The 13797-nt window shown below is 29.4% G+C and overlaps 1 protein-coding gene across 1 annotated transcript in view; it reads right to left on the bottom strand.

Annotated features, from left to right (window-relative positions):
• LOC130669316 (protein N-terminal asparagine amidohydrolase) overlaps window positions 1-13797 on the bottom strand; it is a 33071-nt gene that overhangs the window by 13529 nt on the left and 5745 nt on the right. Inside the window, exon 2 of the mRNA XM_057472119.1 lies at window positions 7361-7453. The gene's annotated coding sequence lies outside the window, so the exon portion shown is untranslated. The remainder of the gene's footprint in view (window positions 1-7360; window positions 7454-13797) is intronic.

The following is a 13797-nucleotide window of genomic DNA, read 5'->3' as shown; positions in this document are numbered from 1 at the left end:
CATTACCTTAATTATTGGTGTCTCGAATACTCGACGAGTCTCGTCTGCATGAAATACTTCTCAATGTCGGTTGTCAAGTCTCACATACATTTATATATATATTTATGTACATACATTACATTGTATTCCCGGTTTTTTACACAAAGAAATTTTTTTTCATTGCTCATTTACTTTTCAGCGGTAACTTTATAATCGAAATGAGGTAAAGTTTAAATACGAAATTATTTAACCACAGCAGTGATAAATCACGTCTGTAAATCGTGATTAATTACAGAAAAGTTATTCAAATAAATAACCAATACATTGATCAATACACGGAAATAAATTGCAATCCTGAGTTTATTAGAAAGAAAATAAAAAGCTCGAGCCTACATAAATATATATTTATATATAACGGATTTCAAATATTTAAAAGTATTTGAATTCAGTGTGGGATTGAATTATTTTTGTAATTGTCTGATTGAGGAGATGAGCAATTCACGTAAATAATTTTTAAACAGCCAGAAAGCGGGCAAAATAATCTCACGGAAGATGAGAGAAAGCAACGAGGATCGAGTACAAACAACTAGATATATACTATATATATATACTATATATACAGAGGTAGAAATAGGATTGGATGGTATAACCTATTGCTGGCTATTACTGTTGCTGGAGTTGTAGCTGAAGCTGGTGATGCTGTTGCTGGTGGGTTGGATGAAAACGCGGTAGTTATTTATTCAATCGTACAAACTCTGGTACTATCATCGGTTACCTCATTCCGCGAATCGATCGGACTTGTATTGAAAGAGAAGAATACGAATATAAGAATAAGAAGACGGGATGAGATGAATAAAAAAAAATATGGAGAATCCTAACGGTTGGTAAAACGGGAATACGTTTCTGATTCATTGGTGTATTGTGAATTCTCCGGTAAATTTAACTATCAGCATATAGATTTTTATTTATCTTTGGGAAATAAAATTAATGAGAAAATCCGCGAATGTTTTATGAAATAAAGTCGATCTGTGTCAATAATTTTATAGACTTTTTTTTATGGTTAGTATTAGAAAATATTTTTCAATAATTCAGAAAAAAAAAATAATCGGCCCATTACTGGGTCGTAAATGGCTGCCAATTTTCAAGCATCGGCCGAAGATCGGCTAAATATCGGATGATAACGGTAAGCCAAGCATTGGCTAATCATCGGCCAAAGCTTGGTATCAAGATCACTCGATCAAACCGTTGGCCAACGAACGGCGGTTAATTGTGCGCCGTTTTTATAAGCGAAAAGACGGCTGCCAATGATTCACCATGCATGGGCCAGTACACTAATAAAAAAGTTTACTTGATTTAAGAAATAAATCTTGAACCAAGAATAGCATTTTAAAGAAAATGATTTTCTTGAGTCAAGAGAAAAAATTCTTGAGCCAAGAAATTATTCTTGGTTCAAGTAAATTTCTCTTGGTTTAAGAATTTTTTCTCTTGACTCAAGAAAATCATTTTCTTTAAAATTCTATTCTTGGCTCACGATTTTCGTTCTTGAATCAATTCAACTTTTTTATCAGTGTATAGTTAGTCATTTATTGGCCAATCATTGCAAACCAGACATCGGCCGATCTATGGTAAAATTTCTAAGCTCAGCGACTTTGTATGGGAACAGTCACATATTTTTGTAAAGTAAGAGTTCACTTTTTTAAAAAATGCAGAAGATGCTCGAAAATTTATTTATTTTTGAATGAAATAAATACTAAATTCCCATAACAAATAGACAATAAAATGACATTTTATTTTTTTAAATTCTTGAGCCCGCAGTAAAAAAATCCGGGCATGCATCTAAGGGTCTTTAATTGGTACTCAAGCGATTGACTCCATAACAAATATATGAGATAAATATTTTCTAAATTTATCACCCATAATCATAAACTCCAACGCATAATTTTATAAAGAAAACTTTTCTTTTGAAATCGCAGTTTTTTCAAAAAATATTCCCATGATTTCTCGACCGTTAAATTACGAACTGATAAAAAAATAAATTTTTCAAAAATAAGTGGGAGGGCTCATTAGCATACGTATTAGCTCCATGAGAATGTAACGCGGCCGATGATTAATTAGTCAGTTTAATTACTATCCTAATTACCTCGGATACGGATCTGAGCTGACCAAGTAATCACACTGCTGGGATAAGTACCGGTATATATCTCCACATATATATTGTATAGATAGGTGGATGTGTGGGATGACGACAAGGAAGACGATCATCTCGAATCTACATCCATGTGTACGAGGGAGAATTAACTCTAGGGACCAATATAACGATACGGGTAATTAATCCTCACGGAATCTCGACATGGATTAATATTTCAGGGAGATTACCGTTATCTTTGTTAGATTATATTTTCATGTGTTAATGTTTTAAACTCGTGTAAAATAACAATTTGTATGTATAGATATATAGGCATACGTTTATATAAAATCTTTGAAAGATTAATTGGATAGAGGTTTTTAATGATGATATTTTATACCATCACGAACGGAGCTTCGGATATAAATTTAATCCTTATTATAGTCCTTAATTAAATTGTATCGTTATAGATATTATTTATTAAATATCTCGATAGAATTAATTAATATCTTTTAATAGAGCTTAATTAAAGATTTTTTTAGCTTTTGACTAAAATAATTACTGTTGTTTTTTTATTATAGAGGGGAAACCTTTGGCTCTAAAAGTCGAGTTTGAAACGAAATTATTTCCTATTAATTACTTTATTATCAATTTCTAAAATTAATTACGATAAGTGACGTTTTATTCCACGACAATATACTTAATTAGAAAAAAAAAATAGAAAATTTAAGACTATCGTTAAAATTAAAGATTTTAATCAAATATTAAGTATAGAATAATAATAATGTTTGAGTACAGTGACATTAATATGACTTTTATGAGTTGTTTTTGGAAACTCCCACTGTTAAATTTTCTACCAGCGTCGCAATACTGATATCAGGTTTAAAAAAAAATTTTTAATAGAATTATTTGAGTGGGGACTCATATATATATAAATACATAAATCAGTCTATTACTAATTACTGCGACAGTGCTCGTAATAACTGTCGATAGAAGTAAAGACAGAATTTTGATACCCACAGTATTATGTGTATTTTTATTTGAATATTTTGAGCAGTATAATAATTTTATATATAAAATGTCTATCAAAATTTGGTTAATTTTGGGTATTGTAATGGCCATCATTTTGTTAACCGAGAGTTGTGCTACAACAACAGGATGTAAAAAAGCTGGAGAAGTAGTATGTATAACTCATATTTTTAATATAAATCTACACTACATTGTAAAAAATCGGAAGTTAATTCAAAATGATCACGGGTTTTATTTAAATCTGCATTCACTTCGACTCGGAATTTTGATGTTAAAATGAACTCCTCTGGAATGAATTTTAATCCGAGGAGATTAAATACCCGTGTAAAAAAATTATTATTCATCATGAATTTAGATATAAATTTCATCTCGAAACTCAGATCGTGCGCAAATATGACTTTCATAATGAATTTGTATCGTCAACTTTAATCACGTCAAAATTATGGCAGTAAAATTCAAATCCAAGTGATCCGAAGTTCATTCACTAAATTAATTTTACCATCAAAAATGATTTACGTTAATCAAGTACTTGATAGAAGTTTATTAGTAACTTTTGAATTGATAAATTTTACAAAAAGTTTAATTTAGTAAAAATTCAGTCCAGTTTCTATCGAAGTCATCCCAAGTCTAATTTAAAGACGTAATAAATTAATTTTATAATTGGTACCGATTTACTAGACGAAAAGTTGGAGTAAATTCATGATGAAAGTCATATTTGTATCACGTTCTGTGTTTCATCATGAAATTCAGACCTTTTTTTACACGGGTACATAAAAAATCAAATGCTCCTCATTTACTCTGAATGTAATCCGCGTTGACTCCGCAATTTCTATATAATATATGACCCTAGTATTTATTACAATGATTATTGTTTACTAAAATAGCATAAAAATTTTTTTTATTGCAGTGCAAGAACTCAGCCGATTGCTGTGACGATTACTTGCAGACGAAATTTTGTTCAGGTGACCCAGTTTCAAAATGCAGTTATATCTTCGAGGGGGGAGTACATCCCACTGATTAAGAAAATGAGCTATGATGTATCGTGGATTAATCGATTAAGAAAAAAAAAGGATAAGGTGTCTTCATTTGGTCCAGCCCTCTAATATATATTTTATTTTAATAATATTGAAGTTAGCCGACGTCTAATAATTTTTGGATTTTATTTTGGACGGTAAATTATAAAAAAAAAAAAATTTGAAAAAATTGCACCTGTAGTTTTTTTAATTTTCTACATGTGCATATTTTCATTTTTTATTTTTTTGTAATTGATTTGTTTAAAAAAAAATCCGAAAAATTTTCATTGTCTGCTGACCTTAGGATCATTCTATTTTATTACCTCACGTAATTAAAAATTTCATTAATAATTTTTTATAAGATAAGAAGTATTTCAGTCAGTTTTTGTGGACGTAACAATCAAGTGCCGTAATGTCGAAATTTTTTTTTTTAATGATTGTTATCGGATTAATGGCATTAGTAATTAAATGTTTCGAGCCAACGACAGGAAGCAAGAACGATAACGAAAAAATTGTTATACAAAAATGTATATTACAGATATTAAATATTTTTAGTATTGTTTTAAATAGAATTGTATTTTAAACTGATGTTATTTTTCTTTGTTCGAAGCCTTCAATTTTTAAACTTCCCGCCATAAAAATTTAAAATTCTCAAAAAAAGGAAATTATATATATATATAATTGGATATAATATATATATATATATATATATATATATATATATATATATATATATATATATATATATAATTCTCAAAAAAAATATATATATATATTGTTTGTCTGATTTTCAAGTTTTCATAAGATTTTGTTCTTTTTATTTCTTTCGTGCTCTATATATTTTTCAATATTTTTTTTTCTTCTCGACAGTTCTTACGTTGATGTAAATTGAGTTTGACAATCTCGCTGTATCCTTATAATCCGACCTTCGGATGATGCGTCGGTAATATTATTTCCGCTGACATATTGCGAGCACGTTTTTTTCCACTATTTTTAAGATTTATTTATCTTATTTATTTATATATATATATATATATATATATATATATATATATATATATATATATATATATATATATATATATATATATATATTTTCCCGTGTTATTATTATTCTACAGTAATATATCTAGTGAAATGTCACGGGTATAAATAAATAAAAAAAAAAACGTAAGGAAAATATTTGAACAGTCGGTTTGTTCACAGCAAACAGCTACCTCGAATAAAAAATAATCATATAAATAAATATAAAATAAAAAATAATAGATCACAACAAATAGAAAGGATAAATATAATAAATAACAATTGGGTTTGATATCCATTATAGAAATTTTTTTTTTCTGTATGAGCTCAGTTACTCAATTTCGTTGTGCCTCAGGCGTTTTATCAAATCTCGGATAAAAAATAAATTTGAAATATTATTATACTGGACTCTTTCTCATTTACAGAAATAATAAAGTATAATAATACGTGATAAGACGGGAGATAACGTATGACGTAAAAGTTCATTAAAAACCAAACTGTATTTAAGATTATATATGAATATAAATACATTTATTTATTTGTTCAACAAATAAATGAATGGTAATAAGTATATACATATATATAAATATACTCATCTGGAGCCACGTAAAAAATTTTTTGCCTACAGTTTGGATTTATTTTTATGCCTACGGATGATTTGAAATCCATTTGGGAGCAATTGATCCCCAAAAAAAAAAATTTGGTAAAGGGTCAGTCCTTCGCATGGTCAATTTTGAGTTGTAAGTCACTGTCAGATGCTGTAACTCATCTAAAGCCGCGCAAAAATTAGCGAAAATTTGATTTGTCATCACGATGACAATACGGGTCACAATTCTGTTCGGATTCTGATGAAGTTTTTGAAATTTTTTTTGGTAATTCCCCTGATCAATTTTGGCGATGATCAAAATTACACGGAAAAAAATGAACTATATAAATTAAGAATGACAAGTAATATAATGATAAAGAGATCAATAAATACCATCATTCTAAATAGTAATTTTTTCGTTTATGATTCAAAATTCAAACGTGAATAATTACAGGATAAATATGAAAATGTATTGTCTATGTAAGAAAAATTACTATTTGAACTGTAAAAATCGTAACTGATACTTAGAAAATATACGACACGTTTTATAAAATTTACTATTTGAGTGCTAAAATTCCCCATATTGACAACCGGGTTCCGGGTTATAATTTCAAATAGTAATTTCTAAAGTTTTTTTTTTTCCGTGTAGTCGATCAGTTCAAAAATTGCATACATTGAAAAATTATGCGCCTGAAGATCGGATCGTTTTTCGCGCAACGCAAATGAAAAAAAATTATGTAACTTGACTGCTTTAGTTAGTTGGAGTGGCCTGCAATTTTTGGCTGACATGCGAAATATTTCAAAAATCTAGATCCAATTGAATTTTTACTTTTCATTTTGTTTTTTTATTTTTGTTCCTCGGAAAACGTTTCTATCTTCAGGTACATGAAAAATTTGACTTTCATGGATTCTGTGAAAAGTTCAAAGCTAATGAACTAAGCTTTCATTTTTTATTTCACACTGACTGTCACCGATTTCATGGGGGTTCAAAACTATTTTTTAAAAAATCTATTCTACATTCCGCCTCTCATGCAGTATTTTATCAGCTATTCAAAGGAACTGAAACGAATGATCAATGACAAAAAAAAATCATTCCACTATTCCAATACCTAGGACTCAACGAAATCCCTTCCTCCCCTATTCGACAGGAAAAAATTAAAAAAAAATCGAACAAGCGGATCTACATCCAAGTCATCTCCGAGTGTTTCAATACGGGAGTAAAAAAAATGGGTTGCATGGGCAGTAGACAAGAAAAGGACGATGTTAATCGAGATATGTATCAAGCGCCGGGAATTCACGGTCCGCGTGCACATCTTAATCGTGGAATATGTTGCACGCGAATAGACTGAGAAAGTAAATAAAAAATAAACAAGAGCTCGGGATACAAGTAAAAGTATAATAATAAAGTTATCCAAGCAAAATAAAAACGTTTTCACGTTCTACCGCGCTTCTCATGATCCACATATGTTGCATTGTCTTTACGCCATCACACGGATCGTTGGCAACATCTCGCGCGGAAAATGCACATCAGTTTATCTCGTGATTTCCCACTTGTTGTTAAATTCTTCTGATAATCGTAATAAAAAATTTTAAAAAAATTATTACCTGGTTGTTTTTTTATTTAATCTTCAGGTAGGACACGTTCCTGCCGCCATATTCAGTCTTTTCTCTCCAGTACCTTCTACCCCCCGTTTATTTCTGAAACCAGCCATAGAAAAAAAAAAAAATAAAATTAATAAATAAATCATGAGAATTTTATTCGTTAAATAATTACAGATTAATTCAAATTCAAATTCAAATTTAAATTTTCAAATCTTAAATCTTTTAACCTCAACTTCAATAAAATAAATTATAAATAAAAATTTAAATTCATATGAAGAAAATTTAACTTGGAAATAAAAGGGAACATAAAAATGTCGATTTTAAAATTAACATGATATTTTTATAGAGATAAGGAAAAAAATAATACATATGTTAAGTTTGGGTCTTATGATAAATATTTGAATTTTCTGACAACACCTGCATAGGTCACGGCAGAGCCTACTAAATATATATTTAGTGACATTAAATTGTTATGATAAAGTAAATAAATATAGAGATCTATAATATTTATCGAGTGTATCTAGAACGTATGCAAAGCTTGATACATTATTAGCATACAGTGGCCCAGGTGACCACTGACTATTTGCATATTTATAGGCTTTGACTTCCTTCGATTGTCTTTAGTCTTTATACTCAGTGTATTTCTACTTATTTTTTAAACATTCGTTTATATGCAGCAATAAATCTGTCATAGACATTAATCATTAATTCCATGTATTTAAATTCAAATTATTATTAAATTGATCGTTCTTATTATTGAACAAACACTTGAAAAATACAATGTAAAGTCAATTTTATAGTAATTGAAATAAGCAAGCCCATTATTGACTCGTGTTGTTTTTCAAATATTTATTTCTATCCAAAAAATGCTGTCAAATTTTTCTTAATTTATTTCACTAGCAGACGACTTTTGATTTTAATTATTTTCAATTCAAATTTTTTTTTTTCATTTTCAGAAAAATGGAGTAGCTTACAAAATTTGAAAATAAAATTCTCACATGTAGAAAAACAGCAGGGCAAAACGAACCATCCCAAAAATTTGAGAAAAAAATTTTTTTCCAAATTTCTGAGCGTCCAAAAATTTTTTTCAGGAATTTTTCAATGGACTCAATGTATTGTTGGCCACAAAAAATTCATACGATGACCTCTTCGCTACATTTAAATTTTATATATGTTATCTTCAAAAATTTCGTTTTTTGACATCTTTATTTACTAACAGGATTGGAAATCTCTTTTTTCACTAAATTTCGATATAAACACTTTTGAATTTCAATACTCCTGCCACACAATACTGAGTTGTTTAGTGACATGGGTTCTGTAAAATAGAATCTATAATTTTCTCACACTACTTACAATATTACAAGAGCGACTATCGAAAGTTAAACAGAAAATTTCAAATAATTGAAGCACTCCCTGAAGAATAGGAGCTTCAACTTTCTGAATTTCTTCGGTTATTTTTAATCAGTACGCTAATGAAAAGTGGGTGCACACTAATAATGGACGTTATCGTTCGACAGTAATAATTGCGCACACTTGTAAAACCCGCGGCCAGACAACCCGTACATACATACACATTTAGTGTACGTAGACACACGACGGTCCGCATTCCATGAGTGGAACAACCGGTACACGTTACAGTGGTTCTCACTAAAAGACAATTGCAGACATTAAACTATTTTAATAAACTTCTCAGATGCTACAGCACCAAGTCCAGTGTAGTCTCCTTTTTCCGTACCCACTCTCGTTTACTTTTTACTTCATCATTAAACTTAACTCGTCTTTACTCGGCTCTTGAAGTTGAGGCCTTTGAAGATTAAAGAAGATACTACTGAAGACTTAACGAGACCAAAGAAACAGAGATTGGATATCCTACGGTTATGTAACTTTCTTAAACGTGAGTAGTCTCAGTATTTTGCGGAAGTAATTTCAATACTTCCGCCTTCAAATTTTTTAAATTATTTTTACATAAAAAAAGATTGAAAATCTCTAGTATAAATACTCATACAAAGTCGCCGAGCTTCGAAATTTTCCCATAGATCGGCGGATGCCTGGTTTGCAATGATTGGTCAATAAATGGCTAACTATACTGGCCCATGCAAGGTGAATCATTGGCAGCCGTCTCTTTGCTTATAAAAAAGGCGCACAATTAACTGCCGTTCGTTGGCCAACGGTTTGATCGAGTGCTCTTGATACCAAGCTTTGGCCGATGATTGATTGTCATGATTGGCGAATGCTTGGCATACCGTTATCATTCGATATTTAGCCGATCTTCGGCCGATGCTTCAAAATTGGCAGCCATTCACGACCCAGTAATGGACCGATTCTTTTTTTTGTATGGGTATAACACTGTAAAAAATCACCGGGGTAAGTCCAAGCGGTGTAGGTGTTAAAATCGGCGGTGTTAAATTTCAACACCGAAAACGGTGTGAAAATAATGCCGCCACCGGTGTAAATATTCTTTATATTTTTGATTAATTTTCATAGAAAACTGACATTTTTTGTGTTTTATAATCTTTGAAGTTAATACTCCAAGCGGACGCAGTTTACCCCGCTTTTACACCGGTTTCTCCGCTTTCACACCGGTATTACTCCGCTTTTACACCGGTTTAACACCGGTATTTTAACACCGGTGAAGTACGCCTCCTACACCGGTGTAATTTCATTTTAACACCGGGCGGAGTTAAAATGAGTCCATTTTTAACACCGCTCTTTTTACAGTGAAGGAATATGAATTTCTTAAATTGGATAAATTTTTTTTTACGCTCGATTGTTGACGTCTATTGTAAATAAGAATCAAGATTCGGTTGTCACTCAGCACAATGTGAGTTACTGAGGTACAGAAAAATTTTTTGCCTGCAGTTGCATCTAGATTTCTACTTTGCTTAGCGGACTTGTTTTATTTTTTTGTCCATTGCCTCTGTCTCTGTCACTCTCACCGGCTGGATATAAAGAGTTGCAGAGTCAGTCACGGTGATTTATGTGCATAAGACTCGAGTACAGTTTCTACGGTCGCTGATATTAAAATTATTTTGCCATACTTTATATTACATTAGTTTACTTTGTTTTATTCTACTGTATATTTATTTTGAATTAATTATAATCATTTATAAATATAATTCAAGTGGTTAGAGATTAAATCATTAATTAAGTTATTAGAGATATAAAAAGGTGTGATTATGATAAGACAGATAAAACAAGTTTTAATTATTTATATTTATATAATAACCAGACAGTGTCTAGTCGACATATCAAACAAATCTAGTAAACTTGTGTAGTACAAAGTAATCATTTTTATCTGTATAACGAGCAGGTAAAGAAGGGGAGAAACGGGCCGTGAAAAAAAAATCCCGGTAAAAAAATTTTAATTCCACGTTTAAAAAAAACGTGGAGTTGACTAATAAAATAAGAAAAATTATCAAGGCCCATTTTACCCCCTCTTCGTGCTTAAGATTTAAATATGAGGCCTAGAATTCACGATAGAATAAATTTTTTTATTAAGAAAAAAAAAATAATTTTTATGTAACTCCTGACTATTTGTCTTGTAAAATATAGGCAATATTTCAATAGCGGAGTAAAGAAGATGCGTGATGACATGCAACAGAGGCTGAAATTAATAAAAAGAAAGTGAAATCAGTTATATAGAAAATATAATTTTATAGTTGAAGTTTTAATGATTGTTTTAAATAAAATAAAAGCCGATGAAGAAAATTCGACTAATTGTATTCTGTAGAGCTTAAATTATTTGAAACGGTTTAATTTATAAAATTGAGGATGCATGAAAGTTGAATATGAAGATACGCGTATAAATTTTCGAGAACAAATCAAAGAACCAACCATCTAATTTGCTTCTGTGCACATAAATGTGCCCGCGTGTAGCGATGTAACGTCTAATTGGAGTCCATAGAGGATAAAGAAACGACTGTTATGTACACATATAGATATATATATCCATATGTATATAAATATATGTGCACGTATGGATCTATAGAATAAACGTGCATGCGGACCGTACGAAATTTGCTTCGTTAGTTTCAGCGCCTGTTCTATAAGAGGAAGGAACGAACAGAAAACCGTTGCCGTGGGAAAGTCCAGGGATATATACATACGTACGTACATATACTTAGTTATAGTGTACTTATATTCATGGAAATCTATTCTATTGCTTATAATTTTATATCATGCATTAAAAAATAACCCATAAATTTTAATGCCCCTCTTCTGAAAAAGCTTCTTTGCGAAATAATCTTCCGGGAATTAATATTTAATTTTCTGCTATTACATCTAAATACCCGCTCTTTAATTTTTTTATTCATCATTACCTTTTTTTTATAACACTACTCCGTATAATTATCTTCCTAACGAGCTTAAATTGATCATTGGCAGCAAGAATTTTTTTTTAAATAATTATTTTTATGATTAAAAAAAAATTTATCTATGGAACGAGAATGAGAATTTATAAAATTTTTGTCTGTTTTTTAATTGATAATTAGAAAAGTCAGGAAGGTGGGACACCATGATGATTTAAAAAAAAATTCAAAATAAAATGGATGGGTAGAAGTATTACTTGTGGCCGCTGCTCCATTTTTGGACATTTAATAATTTTTGAATTGTTTTAAAAATGATATATTTAAAAAATATATATATTTCAGAAAATTGCACTTGTAGTTTTTTTAATTTTCTACATGTGCATGTTTTTAGTTTTTTTTTTTTTTTTTAATTAAATTGCTGAAAAAAAACGTCAGAAAATTTTTAATTGTCTGCTAACTTCAGTATATAAAAACTATATAAAAGTATATATAAAAGAGTATAAAAAAAATGTCCATTGTATTAAAAAAAAATTTCCATAGGGTAGAGGTACCATTTGTGGCCACTGCTCCATTTTTGGACATTTAATACTTTATTTTGATTAATGAAAAAGTAAAAAAAAAAATTACCATCTTAATAGTGTGATAAAAGTATCTTTAAATATAATTAAAAAATTAATTATAATATTGTGTCCTTTACCAATTATTTTATTTAAACTTTTCAAGTGTCCAAAACTGGCCCTAAAGTGGCCAAAAATGGTACTTCTACACTGTTAAAAATAATTTGAAAATTACAATACAAAAGGAATTGAATTTTTATAACTAGATATTTGAATTGTATTTTCAATGAAAAAAGCTTTAAATTTAATATACGTAATTTAATAATCAAGCTGGCATTCAAAATTAAGAAAAAAAATATGAATTTTAATAAACGTACTTGAAATCTATACTTGATTTTTAAATTTTCAAAGCAAGTATTGAAAATTCTAAAACATATATTGAATTTCAAAAATTCTATTTGAAATTTCATAATACTTATTTTAAAATTCAAAAAAAAGTATTTGAAAATCCAAAGTGTTAATTTGAAAATTCAAAAACGTGTATTTTAAATTCTATATGAAATTAGTAATGAAATTTCAAGCACAAATGTATGTGTTTATTGCGTTATATACAATCTTTGAAACTTCAAACAATTTTTTTTACAGTGTATACTAGGGAGCTTCATTTGAAATGAACATTTTTTTTTTTTAGCGGACACAAGAAAATTTTGTTGCTTATGTTGAGAGAAAAATTCCCTGAAAACTTCAGCTATTAATTTTAATTTTAAATACTTTCTATCGAGCATCAAAGTTTTCCCATTTAAAAAGCATGTAAATCGAATAATTTTTTTTTAAAATTACTATAACTTAGCCCGATTTTAGGCTATCGTTTTGAAACCAGTTTTTATTTGTAGAGTAATTGTTGCTTTTCAAAAGTGTATGAAACGGTTTTGGTCTAACTTGATCCATGTCGATTGTATCAGCTCCGAAAATCAATTTTTCACTTTTTTCATTTATTTTTGTTAATAGTGAAGAAACGGCTCATCTTACAAAAAATATGCATAGGACCAATCTTTTAGGAAATTTTGTCCTCTACAAAATTGCTCATGACACTTATATTGCTAAAGTGCACTGTTCATGAGATACATGCATTTTAACATTTTACAGTAAAAAAGATTAGTACTATAGTAAGCTTACAATTTTTTTTACTGTAAAATGTTAAAATGCATGTATCTCATGAACAGTGCACTTTAGCAATATAAATGTCATAAGCACTTTTGTAGAAGACAAAATTTCCTAAAAGATTGGTCCTATGCATATTTTTTTTAAGATGAGCCGTTTCTTCACTATTAACAAAAATAAATGAAAAAAGTGAAAAATTGACTTTCGGAGCTGATACAATCGACATGGATCAAGTTAGACCAAATCCGTTTCATACACTTTTAAAAAGCAACAATTACTCTACAAATAAAAACTGGTTTCAAAACGATAGCTTAAAATCGGGCTAAGTTATAGTAATTTTAAAAAAAAGTTATTCGATTTACATGCTTTTTAAATGGGAAAACTTTGATGCTCGATAGAAAGTATTTAAAATTAA

Source organism: Microplitis mediator, chromosome 6 (assembly GCF_029852145.1).
Source record: "Microplitis mediator isolate UGA2020A chromosome 6, iyMicMedi2.1, whole genome shotgun sequence".
Taxonomy (NCBI): Eukaryota; Metazoa; Arthropoda; class Insecta; order Hymenoptera; family Braconidae; genus Microplitis; species Microplitis mediator.
The sequence above is the reverse complement of the archived record's forward strand: the minus strand, read 5'-3'. Positions and strand labels throughout refer to the sequence as shown.